This window comes from Oncorhynchus mykiss, chromosome 28 (genome assembly GCF_057628025.1).
Source record: "Oncorhynchus mykiss isolate SJ-2025 chromosome 28, ASM5762802v1, whole genome shotgun sequence".
Classification (NCBI taxonomy): Eukaryota; Metazoa; Chordata; class Actinopteri; order Salmoniformes; family Salmonidae; genus Oncorhynchus; species Oncorhynchus mykiss.
The window spans coordinates 36,012,105-36,027,325 of NC_143049.1; the positions used below are offsets into that span (position 1 = coordinate 36,012,105).

The following is a 15,221-nucleotide window of genomic DNA, read 5'->3' on the forward strand; positions in this document are numbered from 1 at the left end:
GCAGTTTACTTTGGGAACGTTTCTCATCCAGGCATCAAAAAACTGCCCCCAAGCATACATTAAACTCCCTGTTCGAAGACTGACAATCACATGATTTCATTTAAGATTTTGCAGTGTGACAGGTCTTTGTGAGAGACAATTTTCATCAAAAGCAGCATCGGTTTGTTCGTTTCTGTGCGAGATTAGTACTGTAAAGCCACATTGGTACTTGTGCTGATTCACTGAGTAAAGGCGGCAGAGATTGCACACATAAAAACCATGACCACAACGTGAGTTGAACACGCAACCTTCTGATCTGTAGTCAGATGCGCCACGAGGTCATTGGAATTTAACATCTTTGGAGAGGATGCCTAGTTCAGATTTTAATGAGTGTATAATTTGGAATGGAGGCCTGGTTCTCTGGGGAAATGAACCATCTGACAATGCCACCCCCATCAGCGCGTGCCTCTGCCCGGCAGGTTAAGTGTATGAAAATAAGCAGATGCAGAGCCCAGATAGCTCAGTCGGTAGAGCATCAGACTTTTAATCTGAGGGTCCAGGGTTCAAGTCCCTGTTTGGGCGTTGCTTTAATGTTTACCTTTTCTGGCGCAGGTGTTCTGCTAGCAACCCACCTCGACAACATCCGGTGAAATTGCAGAGCGCCAAACAGGGACTTGAATTTATATGCATATCCTAGTTTCTGGGCCTGAGTAACAGGCAGTTTACTTTGGGAACGTTTCTCATCCAGGCATCAAAAAACTGCCCCCAAGCATACATTAAACTCCCTGTTCGAAGACTGACAATCACATGATTTCATTTAGGATTTTGCAGTGTGACAGGTTTTTGTGAGAGACAATTTTCATCAAAAGCAGCATTGGTTTGTTCGTTTCTGTGCGAGATTAGTACTGTAAAGCCACATTGGTACTTGTGCTGATTCACTGAGTATAGGCGGCAGAGATTGCACACATAAAAACCATGACCACGACGTGAGTTGAACACGCAACCTTCTGATCTGGAGTAAGACGCTCTACCATTGCGCCACGAGGTCATTGGAATTTAACATCTTTGGAGAGGATGCCTAGTTCAGATTTTAATGAGTGTATAATTTGGAATGGAGGCCTGGTTCTCTGGGGAAATGAACCATCTGACAATGCCACCCCCATCAGCGCGTGCCTCTGCCCGGCAGGTTAAGTGTATGAAAATAAGCAGATGCAGAGCCCAGATAGCTCAGTCGGTAGAGCATCAGACTTTTAATCTGAGGGTCCAGGGTTCAAGTCCCTGTTTGGGCGTTGCTTTAATGTTTACCTTTTCTGGCGCAGGTGTTCTGCTAGCAACCCACCTCGACAACATCCGGTGAAATTGCAGAGCGCCAAACAGGGACTTGAATTTATATGCATATCCTAGTTTCTGGGCCTGAGTAACAGGCAGTTTACTTTGGGAACGTTTCTCATCCAGGCATCAAAAAACTGCCCCCAAGCATACATTAAACTCCCTGTTCGAAGACTGACAATCACATGATTTCATTTAGGATTTTGCAGTGTGACAGGTTTTTGTGAGAGACAATTTTCATCAAAAGCAGCATTGGTTTGTTCGTTTCTGTGCGAGATTAGTACTGTAAAGCCACATTGGTACTTGTGCTGATTCACTGAGTATAAGCGGCAGAGATTGCACACATAAAAACCATGACCACGACGTGAGTTGAACACGCAACCTTCTGATCTGGAGTCAGACGCTCTACCATTGCGCCACGAGGTCATTGGAATTTAACATCTTTGGAGAGGATGCCTAGTTCAGATTTTAATGAGTGTATAATTTGGAATGGAGGCCTGGTTCTCTGGGGAAATGAACCATCTGACAATGCCACCCCCATCAGCGCATGCCTCTGCCCAGATAGCTCAGTCGGTAGAGCATCAGACTTTTAATCTGAGGGTCCAGGGTTCAAGTCCCTGTTTGGGCGTTGCTTTAATGTTTACCTTTTCTGGCGCAGGTGTTCTGCTAGCAACCCACCTCGACAACATCCGGTGAAATTGCAGAGCGCCAAATTCAAAATATAGAAATAGTCAATATAAACATTCACAAAAATACAAGTGTTATACATCGGTTTAAAGATTAACTTCTTGTTAATCCAGCCGCTTTGTCACATTTCAAATAGGATTTACTGCGAAAGCCTACCATGCGATTATCTGAGGACAGCGCCCCACTTACAAAAACATATTCCAACCAAGTAGACGAGTCACAAAAGTCATAAATAGCGATAAAATGAATCACTTACCTTTGAACATCTTCATCTGGTTGCAGTCACAAGAGTCCCAGCTCCACAATAAAGGTTTGTTTTGTCAGAGAAAGTCCCTCTTTATATCCCAAAAACTCTGTTTTGTTGGCGCATTGTGTTCAGTAATACACTGGCTCAAAGGAGGTCAAAACATGCAGACGAATACATCCTAATAGTACCGGCAAAGTTTGTTGAATCTGGATCCTAACCCATTAGAAACTCAATAGGCATTCAATTGAAAACTACCCACATCAAAAAAATCCCACCTCCTGGATAACTTTTCTTCAGGTTTTTGCCTGCCATATCAGTTCTGTTATACTCAGAGACATTATTTTAACAGTTCTGGAAACTGTAGAGTGTGTTCTATCCAAATATACAATTTATATGCATATCCTAGTTTCTGGGCCTGAGTAACAGGCAGTTTACTTTGGGAACGTTTCTCATCCAGGCATCAAAAAACTGCCCCCAAGCATACATTAAACTCCCTGTTCGAAGACTGACAATCACATGATTTCATTTAGGATTTTGCAGTGACAGGTTTTTGTGAGAGACAATTTTCATCAAAAGCAGCATCGGTTTGTTCGTTTCTGTGCGAGATTAGTACTGTAAAGCCACATTGGTACTTGTGCTGATTCACTGAGTATAGGCGGCAGAGATTGCACACATAAAAACCATGACCACGACGTGAGTTGAACACGCAACCTTCTGATCTGGAGTCAGACGCGCTACCATTGCGCCACGAGGTCATTGGAATTTAACATCTTTGGAGAGGATGCCTAGTTCAGATTTTAATGAGTGTATAATTTGGAATGGAGGCCTGGTTCTCTGGGGAAATGAACCATCTGACAATGCCACCCCCATCAGCGCGTGCCTCTGCCCGGCAGGTTAAGTGTATGAAAATAAGCAGATGCAGAGCCCAGATAGCTCAGTCGGTAGAGCATCAGACTTTTAATCTGAGGGTCCAGGGTTCAAGTCCCTGTTTGGGCGTTGCTTTAATGTTTACATTTTCTGGCGCAGGTGTTCTGCTAGCAACCCACCTCGACAACATCCGGTGAAATTGCAGAGCGCCAAATTCAAAATATAGAAATAGTCAATATAAACATTCACAAAAATACAAGTGTTATACATCGGTTTAAAGATTAACTTCTTGTTAATCCAGCCGCTTTGTCACATTTCAAATAGGATTTACTGCGAAAGCCTACCATGCGATTATCTGAGGACAGCGCCCCACTTACAAAAACATATTCCAGTTCTCTGGGGAAATGAACCATCTGACAATGCCACCCCCATCAGCGCGTGCCTCTGCCCGGCAGGTTAAGTGTATGAAAATAAGCAGGTAAGTGCCCAGATAGCTCAGTCGATAGAGCATCAGACTTTTAATCTGAGGGTCCAGGGTTCAAGTCCCTGTTTGGGCGTTGCTTTAATGTTTACCTTTTCTGGCGCAGGTGTTCTGCTAGCAACCCACCTCGACAACATATATGCATATAATGAGACAATTTTCATCAAAAGCAGCATTGGTTTGTTCGTTTCTGTGCGAGATTAGTACTGTAAAGCCACATTGGTACTTGTGCTGATTCACTGAGTATAGGCGGCAGAGATTGCACACATAAAAACCATGACCACGACGTGAGTTGAACACGCAACCTTCTGATCTGGAGTCAGACGCGCTACCATTGCGCCACGAGGTCATTGGAAATTAACATCTTTGGAGAGGATGCCTAGTTCAGATTTTAATGAGTGTATAATTTGGAATGGAGGCCTGGTTCTCTGGGGAAATGAACCATCTGACAATGCCACCCCCATCAGCGCGTGCCTCTGCCCGGCAGGTTAAGTGTATGAAAATAAGCAGATGCAGAGCCCAGATAGCTCAGTCGGTAGAGCATCAGTCTTTTAATCTGAGGGTCCAGGGTTCAAGTCCCTGTTTGGGCGTTGCTTTAATGTTTACCTTTTCTGGCGCAGGTGTTCTGCTAGCAACCCACCTCGACAACATCCGGTGAAATTGCAGAGCGCCAAATTCAAAATATAGAAATAGTCAATATAAACATTCACAAAAATACAAGTGTTATACATCGGTTTAAAGATTAACTTCTTGTTAATCCAGCCGCTTTGTCACATTTCAAATAGGATTTACTGCGAAAGCCTACCATGCGATTATCTGAGGACAGCGCCCCACTTACAAAAACATATTCCAACCAAGTAGACGAGTCACAAAAGTCATAAATAGCGATAAAATGAATCACTTACCTTTGAACATCTTCATCTGGTTGCAGTCACAAGAGTCCCAGCTCCACAATAAAGGTTTGTTTTGTCAGAGAAAGTCCCTCTTTATATCCCAAAAACTCTGTTTTGTTGGCGCATTGTGTTCAGTAATACACTGGCTCAAAGGAGGTCAAAACATGCAGACGGATACATCCTAATAGTACCGGCAAAGTTTGTTGAATCTGGATCCTAACCCATTAGAAACTCAATAGGCATTCAATTGAAAACTACCCACATCAAAAAAATCCCACCTCCTGGATAACTTTTCTTCAGGTTTTTGCCTGCCATATCAGTTCTGTTATACTCAGAGACATTATTTTAACAGTTTTGGAAACTGTAGAGTGTGTTCTATCCAAATCTACCATTTATATGCATATCCTAGTTTCTGGGCCTGAGTAACAGGCAGTTTACTTTGGGAACGTTTCTCATCCAGGCATCAAAAAACTGCCCCCAAGCATACATTAAACTCCCTGTTCGAAGACTGACAATCACATGATTTCATTTAGGATTTTGCAGTGTGACAGGTTTTTGTGAGAGACAATTTTCATCAAAAGCAGCATTGGTTTGTTCGTTTCTGTGCGAGATTAGTACTGTAAAGCCACATTGGTACTTGTGCTGATTCACTGAGTATAGGCGGCAGAGATTGCACACATAAAAACCATGACCACGATGTGAGTTGAACACGCAACCTTCTGATCTGGAGTCAGACGCGCTACCATTGCGCCACGAGGTCATTGGAATTTAACATCTTTGGAGAGGATGCCTAGTTCAGATTTTAATGAGTGTATAATTTGGAATGGAGGCCTGGTTCTCTGGGGAAATGAACCATCTGACAATGCCACCCCCATCAGCGCGTGCCTCTGCCCGGCAGGTTAAGTGTATGAAAATAAGCAGGTAAGTGCCCAGATAGCTCAGTCGATAGAGCATCAGACTTTTAATCTGAGGGTCCAGGGTTCAAGTCCCTGTTTGGGCGTTGCTTTAATGTTTACCTTTTCTGGCGCAGGTGTTCTGCTAGCAACCCACCTCGACAACATCCGGTGAAATTGCAGAGCGCCAAATTCAAAATATAGAAATAGTCAATATAAACATTCACAAAAATACAAGTGTTATACATCGGTTTAAAGATTAACTTCTTGTTAATCCAGCCGCTTTGTCACATTTCAAATAGGATTTACTGCGAAAGCCTACCATGCGATTATCTGAGGACAGCGCCCCACTTACAAAAACATATTCCAACCAAGTAGACGAGTCACAAAAGTCATAAATAGCGATAAAATGAATCACTTACCTTTGAACATCTTCATCTGGTTGCAGTCACAAGAGTCCCAGCTCCACAATAAAGGTTTGTTTTGTCAGAGAAAGTCCCTCTTTATATCCCAAAAACTCTGTTTTGTTGGCGCATTGTGTTCAGTAATACACTGGCTCAAAGGAGGTCAAAACATGCAGACGGATACATCCTAATAGTACCGGCAAAGTTTGTTGAATCTGGATCCTAACCCATTAGAAACTCAATAGGCATTCAATTGAAAACTACCCACATCAAAAAAATCCCACCTCCTGGATAACTTTTCTTCAGGTTTTTGCCTGCCATATCAGTTCTGTTATACTCAGAGATCCGGTGAAATTGCAGAGCGCCAAATTCAAAATATAGAAATAGTCAATATAAACATTCACAAAAATACAAGTGTTATACATCGGTTTAAAGATTAACTTCTTGTTAATCCAGCCGCTTTGTCACATTTCAAATAGGATTTACTGCGAAAGCCTACCATGCGATTATCTGAGGACAGCGCCCCACTTACAAAAACATATTCCAACCAAGTAGACGAGTCACAAAAGTCATAAATAGCGATAAAATGAATCACTTACCTTTGAACATCTTCATCTGGTTGCAGTCACAAGAGTCCCAGCTCCACAATAAAGGTTTGTTTTGTCAGAGAAAGTCCCTCTTTATATCCCAAAAACTCTGTTTTGTTGGCGCATTGTGTTCAGTAATACACTGGCTCAAAGGAGGTCAAAACATGCAGACGGAATACATCCTAATAGTACCGGCAAAGTTTGTTGAATCTGGATCCTAACCCATTAGAAACTCAATAGGCATTCAATTGAAAACTACCCACATCAAAAAAATCCCACCTCCTGGATAACTTTTCTTCAGGTTTTTGCCTGCCATATCAGTTCTGTTATACTCAGAGACATTATTTTAACAGTTCTGGAAACTGTAGAGTGTGTTCTATCCAAATATACAATTTATATGCATATCCTAGTTTCTGGGCCTGAGTAACAGGCAGTTTACTTTGGGAACGTTTCTCATCCAGGCATCAAAAAACTGCCCCCAAGCATACATTAAACTCCCTGTTCGAAGACTGACAATCACATGATTTCATTTAGGATTTTGCAGTGACAGGTTTTTGTGAGAGACAATTTTCATCAAAAGCAGCATCGGTTTGTTCGTTTCTGTGCGAGATTAGTACTGTAAAGCCACATTGGTACTTGTGCTGATTCACTGAGTATAGGCGGCAGAGATTGCACACATAAAAACCATGACCACGACGTGAGTTGAACACGCAACCTTCTGATCTGGAGTCAGACGCGCTACCATTGCGCCACGAGGTCATTGGAATTTAACATCTTTGGAGAGGATGCCTAGTTCAGATTTTAATGAGTGTATAATTTGGAATGGAGGCCTGGTTCTCTGGGGAAATGAACCATCTGACAATGCCACCCCCATCAGCGCGTGCCTCTGCCCGGCAGGTTAAGTGTATGAAAATAAGCAGGTAAGTGCCCAGATAGCTCAGTCGATAGAGCATCAGACTTTTAATCTGAGGGTCCAGGGTTCAAGTCCCTGTTTGGGCGTTGCTTTAATGTTTACCTTTTCTGGCGCAGGTGTTCTGCTAGCAACCCACCTCGACAACATCCGGTGAAATTGCAGAGCGCCAAATTCAAAATATAGAAATAGTCAATATAAACATTCACAAAAATACAAGTGTTATACATCGGTTTAAAGATTAACTTCTTGTTAATCCAGCCGCTTTGTCACATTTCAAATAGGATTTACTGCGAAAGCCTACCATGCGATTATCTGAGGACAGCGCCCCACTTACAAAAACATATTCCAACCAAGTAGACGAGTCACAAAAGTCATAAATAGCGATAAAATGAATCACTTACCTTTGAACATCTTCATCTGGTTGCAGTCACAAGAGTCCCAGCTCCACAATAAAGGTTTGTTTTGTCAGAGAAAGTCCCTCTTTATATCCCAAAAACTCTGTTTTGTTGGCGCATTGTGTTCAGTAATACACTGGCTCAAAGGAGGTCAAAACATGCAGACGGATACATCCTAATAGTACCGGAAAAGTTTGTTGAATCTGGATCCTAACCCATTAGAAACTCAATAGGCATTCAATTGAAAACTACCCACATCAAAAAAATCCCACCTCCTGGATAACTTTTCTTCAGGTTTTTGCCTGCCATATCAGTTCTGTTATACTCAGAGACATTATTTTAACAGTTCTGGAAACTGTAGAGTGTGTTCTATCCAAATATACAATTTATATGCATATCCTAGTTTCTGGGCCTGAGTAACAGGCAGTTTACTTTGGGAACGTTTCTCATCCAGGCATCAAAAAACTGCCCCCAAGCATACATTAAACTCCCTGTTCGAAGACTGACAATCACATGATTTCATTTAGGATTTTGCAGTGACAGGTTTTTGTGAGAGACAATTTTCATCAAAAGCAGCATCGGTTTGTTCGTTTCTGTGCGAGATTAGTACTGTAAAGCCACATTGGTACTTGTGCTGATTCACTGAGTATAGGCGGCAGAGATTGCACACATAAAAACCATGACCACGACGTGAGTTGAACACGCAACCTTCTGATCTGGAGTCAGACGCGCTACCATTGCGCCACGAGGTCATTGGAATTTAACATCTTTGGAGAGGATGCCTAGTTCAGATTTTAATGAGTGTATAATTTGGAATGGAGGCCTGGTTCTCTGGGGAAATGAACCATCTGACAATGCCACCCCCATCAGCGCGTGCCTCTGCCCGGCAGGTTAAGTGTATGAAAATAAGCAGGTAAGTGCCCAGATAGCTCAGTCGATAGAGCATCAGACTTTTAATCTGAGGGTCCAGGGTTCAAGTCCCTGTTTGGGCGTTGCTTTAATGTTTACCTTTTCTGGCGCAGGTGTTCTGCTAGCAACCCACCTCGACAACATCCGGTGAAATTGCAGAGCGCCAAATTCAAAATATAGAAATAGTCAATATAAACATTCACAAAAATACAAGTGTTATACATCGGTTTAAAGATTAACTTCTTGTTAATCCAGCCGCTTTGTCACATTTCAAATAGGATTTACTGCGAAAGCCTACCATGCGATTATCTGAGGACAGCGCCCCACTTACAAAAACATATTCCAACCAAGTAGACGAGTCACAAAAGTCATAAATAGCGATAAAATGAATCACTTACCTTTGAACATCTTCATCTGGTTGCAGTCACAAGAGTCCCAGCTCCACAATAAAGGTTTGTTTTGTCAGAGAAAGTCCCTCTTTATATCCCAAAAACTCTGTTTTGTTGGCGCATTGTGTTCAGTAATACACTGGCTCAAAGGAGGTCAAAACATGCAGACGGAATACATCCTAATAGTACCGGCAAAGTTTGTTGAATCTGGATCCTAACCCATTAGAAACTCAATAGGCATTCAATTGAAAACTACCCACATCAAAAAAATCCCACCTCCTGGATAACTTTTCTTCAGGTTTTTGCCTGCCATATCAGTTCTGTTATACTCAGAGACATTATTTTAACAGTTCTGGAAACTGTAGAGTGTGTTCTATCCAAATATACAATTTATATGCATATCCTAGTTTCTGGGCCTGAGTAACAGGCAGTTTACTTTGGGAACGTTTCTCATCCAGGCATCAAAAAACTGCCCCCAAGCATACATTAAACTCCCTGTTCGAAGACTGACAATCACATGATTTCATTTAGGATTTTGCAGTGACAGGTTTTTGTGAGAGACAATTTTCATCAAAAGCAGCATCGGTTTGTTCGTTTCTGTGCGAGATTAGTACTGTAAAGCCACATTGGTACTTGTGCTGATTCACTGAGTATAGGCGGCAGAGATTGCACACATAAAAACCATGACCACGACGTGAGTTGAACACGCAACCTTCTGATCTGGAGTCAGACGCGCTACCATTGCGCCACGAGGTCATTGGAATTTAACATCTTTGGAGAGGATGCCTAGTTCAGATTTTAATGAGTGTATAATTTGGAATGGAGGCCTGGTTCTCTGGGGAAATGAACCATCTGACAATGCCACCCCCATCAGCGCGTGCCTCTGCCCGGCAGGTTAAGTGTATGAAAATAAGCAGGTAAGTGCCCAGATAGCTCAGTCGATAGAGCATCAGACTTTTAATCTGAGGGTCCAGGGTTCAAGTCCCTGTTTGGGCGTTGCTTTAATGTTTACCTTTTCTGGCGCAGGTGTTCTGCTAGCAACCCACCTCGACAACATCCGGTGAAATTGCAGAGCGCCAAATTCAAAATATAGAAATAGTCAATATAAACATTCACAAAAATACAAGTGTTATACATCGGTTTAAAGATTAACTTCTTGTTAATCCAGCCGCTTTGTCACATTTCAAATAGGATTTACTGCGAAAGCCTACCATGCGATTATCTGAGGACAGCGCCCCACTTACAAAAACATATTCCAACCAAGTAGACGAGTCACAAAAGTCATAAATAGCGATAAAATGAATCACTTACCTTTGAACATCTTCATCTGGTTGCAGTCACAAGAGTCCCAGCTCCACAATAAAGGTTTGTTTTGTCAGAGAAAGTCCCTCTTTATATCCCAAAAACTCTGTTTTGTTGGCGCATTGTGTTCAGTAATACACTGGCTCAAAGGAGGTCAAAACATGCAGACGGATACATCCTAATAGTACCGGAAAAGTTTGTTGAATCTGGATCCTAACCCATTAGAAACTCAATAGGCATTCAATTGAAAACTACCCACATCAAAAAAATCCCACCTCCTGGATAACTTTTCTTCAGGTTTTTGCCTGCCATATCAGTTCTGTTATACTCAGAGACATTATTTTAACAGTTCTGGAAACTGTAGAGTGTGTTCTATCCAAATATACAATTTATATGCATATCCTAGTTTCTGGGCCTGAGTAACAGGCAGTTTACTTTGGGAACGTTTCTCATCCAGGCATCAAAAAACTGCCCCCAAGCATACATTAAACTCCCTGTTCGAAGACTGACAATCACATGATTTCATTTAGGATTTTGCAGTGACAGGTTTTTGTGAGAGACAATTTTCATCAAAAGCAGCATCGGTTTGTTCGTTTCTGTGCGAGATTAGTACTGTAAAGCCACATTGGTACTTGTGCTGATTCACTGAGTATAGGCGGCAGAGATTGCACACATAAAAACCATGACCACGACGTGAGTTGAACACGCAACCTTCTGATCTGGAGTCAGACGCGCTACCATTGCGCCACGAGGTCATTGGAATTTAACATCTTTGGAGAGGATGCCTAGTTCAGATTTTAATGAGTGTATAATTTGGAATGGAGGCCTGGTTCTCTGGGGAAATGAACCATCTGACAATGCCACCCCCATCAGCGCGTGCCTCTGCCCGGCAGGTTAAGTGTATGAAAATAAGCAGGTAAGTGCCCAGATAGCTCAGTCGATAGAGCATCAGACTTTTAATCTGAGGGTCCAGGGTTCAAGTCCCTGTTTGGGCGTTGCTTTAATGTTTACCTTTTCTGGCGCAGGTGTTCTGCTAGCAACCCACCTCGACAACATCCGGTGAAATTGCAGAGCGCCAAATTCAAAATATAGAAATAGTCAATATAAACATTCACAAAAATACAAGTGTTATACATCGGTTTAAAGATTAACTTCTTGTTAATCCAGCCGCTTTGTCACATTTCAAATAGGATTTACTGCGAAAGCCTACCATGCGATTATCTGAGGACAGCGCCCCACTTACAAAAACATATTCCAACCAAGTAGACGAGTCACAAAAGTCATAAATAGCGATAAAATGAATCACTTACCTTTGAACATCTTCATCTGGTTGCAGTCACAAGAGTCCCAGCTCCACAATAAAGGTTTGTTTTGTCAGAGAAAGTCCCTCTTTATATCCCAAAAACTCTGTTTTGTTGGCGCATTGTGTTCAGTAATACACTGGCTCAAAGGAGGTCAAAACATGCAGACGGAATACATCCTAATAGTACCGGCAAAGTTTGTTGAATCTGGATCCTAACCCATTAGAAACTCAATAGGCATTCAATTGAAAACTACCCACATCAAAAAAATCCCACCTCCTGGATAACTTTTCTTCAGGTTTTTGCCTGCCATATCAGTTCTGTTATACTCAGAGACATTATTTTAACAGTTCTGGAAACTGTAGAGTGTGTTCTATCCAAATATACAATTTATATGCATATCCTAGTTTCTGGGCCTGAGTAACAGGCAGTTTACTTTGGGAACGTTTCTCATCCAGGCATCAAAAAACTGCCCCCAAGCATACATTAAACTCCCTGTTCGAAGACTGACAATCACATGATTTCATTTAGGATTTTGCAGTGACAGGTTTTTGTGAGAGACAATTTTCATCAAAAGCAGCATCGGTTTGTTCGTTTCTGTGCGAGATTAGTACTGTAAAGCCACATTGGTACTTGTGCTGATTCACTGAGTATAGGCGGCAGAGATTGCACACATAAAAACCATGACCACGACGTGAGTTGAACACGCAACCTTCTGATCTGGAGTCAGACGCGCTACCATTGCGCCACGAGGTCATTGGAATTTAACATCTTTGGAGAGGATGCCTAGTTCAGATTTTAATGAGTGTATAATTTGGAATGGAGGCCTGGTTCTCTGGGGAAATGAACCATCTGACAATGCCACCCCCATCAGCGCGTGCCTCTGCCCGGCAGGTTAAGTGTATGAAAATAAGCAGGTAAGTGCCCAGATAGCTCAGTCGATAGAGCATCAGACTTTTAATCTGAGGGTCCAGGGTTCAAGTCCCTGTTTGGGCGTTGCTTTAATGTTTACCTTTTCTGGCGCAGGTGTTCTGCTAGCAACCCACCTCGACAACATCCGGTGAAATTGCAGAGCGCCAAATTCAAAATATAGAAATAGTCAATATAAACATTCACAAAAATACAAGTGTTATACATCGGTTTAAAGATTAACTTCTTGTTAATCCAGCCGCTTTGTCACATTTCAAATAGGATTTACTGCGAAAGCCTACCATGCGATTATCTGAGGACAGCGCCCCACTTACAAAAACATATTCCAACCAAGTAGACGAGTCACAAAAGTCATAAATAGCGATAAAATGAATCACTTACCTTTGAACATCTTCATCTGGTTGCAGTCACAAGAGTCCCAGCTCCACAATAAAGGTTTGTTTTGTCAGAGAAAGTCCCTCTTTATATCCCAAAAACTCTGTTTTGTTGGCGCATTGTGTTCAGTAATACACTGGCTCAAAGGAGGTCAAAACATGCAGACGGATACATCCTAATAGTACCGGAAAAGTTTGTTGAATCTGGATCCTAACCCATTAGAAACTCAATAGGCATTCAATTGAAAACTACCCACATCAAAAAAATCCCACCTCCTGGATAACTTTTCTTCAGGTTTTTGCCTGCCATATCAGTTCTGTTATACTCAGAGACATTATTTTAACAGTTCTGGAAACTGTAGAGTGTGTTCTATCCAAATATACAATTTATATGCATATCCTAGTTTCTGGGCCTGAGTAACAGGCAGTTTACTTTGGGAACGTTTCTCATCCAGGCATCAAAAAACTGCCCCCAAGCATACATTAAACTCCCTGTTCGAAGACTGACAATCACATGATTTCATTTAGGATTTTGCAGTGACAGGTTTTTGTGAGAGACAATTTTCATCAAAAGCAGCATCGGTTTGTTCGTTTCTGTGCGAGATTAGTACTGTAAAGCCACATTGGTACTTGTGCTGATTCACTGAGTATAGGCGGCAGAGATTGCACACATAAAAACCATGACCACGACGTGAGTTGAACACGCAACCTTCTGATCTGGAGTCAGACGCGCTACCATTGCGCCACGAGGTCATTGGAATTTAACATCTTTGGAGAGGATGCCTAGTTCAGATTTTAATGAGTGTATAATTTGGAATGGAGGCCTGGTTCTCTGGGGAAATGAACCATCTGACAATGCCACCCCCATCAGCGCGTGCCTCTGCCCGGCAGGTTAAGTGTATGAAAATAAGCAGGTAAGTGCCCAGATAGCTCAGTCGATAGAGCATCAGACTTTTAATCTGAGGGTCCAGGGTTCAAGTCCCTGTTTGGGCGTTGCTTTAATGTTTACCTTTTCTGGCGCAGGTGTTCTGCTAGCAACCCACCTCGACAACATCCGGTGAAATTGCAGAGCGCCAAATTCAAAATATAGAAATAGTCAATATAAACATTCACAAAAATACAAGTGTTATACATCGGTTTAAAGATTAACTTCTTGTTAATCCAGCCGCTTTGTCACATTTCAAATAGGATTTACTGCGAAAGCCTACCATGCGATTATCTGAGGACAGCGCCCCACTTACAAAAACATATTCCAACCAAGTAGACGAGTCACAAAAGTCATAAATAGCGATAAAATGAATCACTTACCTTTGAACATCTTCATCTGGTTGCAGTCACAAGAGTCCCAGCTCCACAATAAAGGTTTGTTTTGTCAGAGAAAGTCCCTCTTTATATCCCAAAAACTCTGTTTTGTTGGCGCATTGTGTTCAGTAATACACTGGCTCAAAGGAGGTCAAAACATGCAGACGGAATACATCCTAATAGTACCGGCAAAGTTTGTTGAATCTGGATCCTAACCCATTAGAAACTCAATAGGCATTCAATTGAAAACTACCCACATCAAAAAAATCCCACCTCCTGGATAACTTTTCTTCAGGTTTTTGCCTGCCATATCAGTTCTGTTATACTCAGAGACATTATTTTAACAGTTCTGGAAACTGTAGAGTGTGTTCTATCCAAATATACAATTTATATGCATATCCTAGTTTCTGGGCCTGAGTAACAGGCAGTTTACTTTGGGAACGTTTCTCATCCAGGCATCAAAAAACTGCCCCCAAGCATACATTAAACTCCCTGTTCGAAGACTGACAATCACATGATTTCATTTAGGATTTTGCAGTGACAGGTTTTTGTGAGAGACAATTTTCATCAAAAGCAGCATCGGTTTGTTCGTTTCTGTGCGAGATTAGTACTGTAAAGCCACATTGGTACTTGTGCTGATTCACTGAGTATAGGCGGCAGAGATTGCACACATAAAAACCATGACCACGACGTGAGTTGAACACGCAACCTTCTGATCTGGAGTCAGACGCGCTACCATTGCGCCACGAGGTCATTGGAATTTAACATCTTTGGAGAGGATGCCTAGTTCAGATTTTAATGAGTGTATAATTTGGAATGGAGGCCTGGTTCTCTGGGGAAATGAACCATCTGACAATGCCACCCCCATCAGCGCGTGCCTCTGCCCGGCAGGTTAAGTGTATGAAAATAAGCAGGTAAGTGCCCAGATAGCTCAGTCGATAGAGCATCAGACTTTTAATCTGAGGGTCCAGGGTTCAAGTCCCTGTTTGGGCGTTGCTTTAATGTTTACCTTTTCTGGCGCAGGTGTTCTGCTAGCAAC

General features: G+C 42.1%; 9 non-coding genes across 9 annotated transcripts; all 9 read right to left on the reverse strand.

Moving 5' to 3' along the window:
* Positions 1-2,925: 2,925 nt before the first annotated feature.
* Positions 2,926-2,997, reverse strand: trnaw-cca (transfer RNA tryptophan (anticodon CCA)). Its single transcript has one exon. It is a non-coding gene; the product is annotated as a tRNA-Trp (tRNA).
* An 870-nt stretch (positions 2,998-3,867) lies between these two features.
* Positions 3,868-3,939, reverse strand: trnaw-cca (transfer RNA tryptophan (anticodon CCA)). The gene has a single exon. It is a non-coding gene; the product is annotated as a tRNA-Trp (tRNA).
* Positions 3,940-7,054: 3,115 nt separating this feature from the next.
* On the reverse strand, positions 7,055-7,126 carry trnaw-cca (transfer RNA tryptophan (anticodon CCA)). The gene has a single exon. It is a non-coding gene; the product is annotated as a tRNA-Trp (tRNA).
* Positions 7,127-8,355: 1,229 nt separating this feature from the next.
* On the reverse strand, positions 8,356-8,427 carry trnaw-cca (transfer RNA tryptophan (anticodon CCA)). The gene has a single exon. It is a non-coding gene; the product is annotated as a tRNA-Trp (tRNA).
* Positions 8,428-9,657: 1,230 nt separating this feature from the next.
* trnaw-cca (transfer RNA tryptophan (anticodon CCA)) lies at positions 9,658-9,729 on the reverse strand. The gene has a single exon. It is a non-coding gene; the product is annotated as a tRNA-Trp (tRNA).
* Positions 9,730-10,958: 1,229 nt separating this feature from the next.
* trnaw-cca (transfer RNA tryptophan (anticodon CCA)) lies at positions 10,959-11,030 on the reverse strand. The gene has a single exon. It is a non-coding gene; the product is annotated as a tRNA-Trp (tRNA).
* Positions 11,031-12,260: 1,230 nt separating this feature from the next.
* On the reverse strand, positions 12,261-12,332 carry trnaw-cca (transfer RNA tryptophan (anticodon CCA)). The gene has a single exon. It is a non-coding gene; the product is annotated as a tRNA-Trp (tRNA).
* A 1,229-nt stretch (positions 12,333-13,561) lies between these two features.
* trnaw-cca (transfer RNA tryptophan (anticodon CCA)) lies at positions 13,562-13,633 on the reverse strand. Its single transcript has one exon. It is a non-coding gene; the product is annotated as a tRNA-Trp (tRNA).
* Positions 13,634-14,863: 1,230 nt separating this feature from the next.
* On the reverse strand, positions 14,864-14,935 carry trnaw-cca (transfer RNA tryptophan (anticodon CCA)). The gene has a single exon. It is a non-coding gene; the product is annotated as a tRNA-Trp (tRNA).
* Positions 14,936-15,221: the final 286 nt, after the last annotated feature.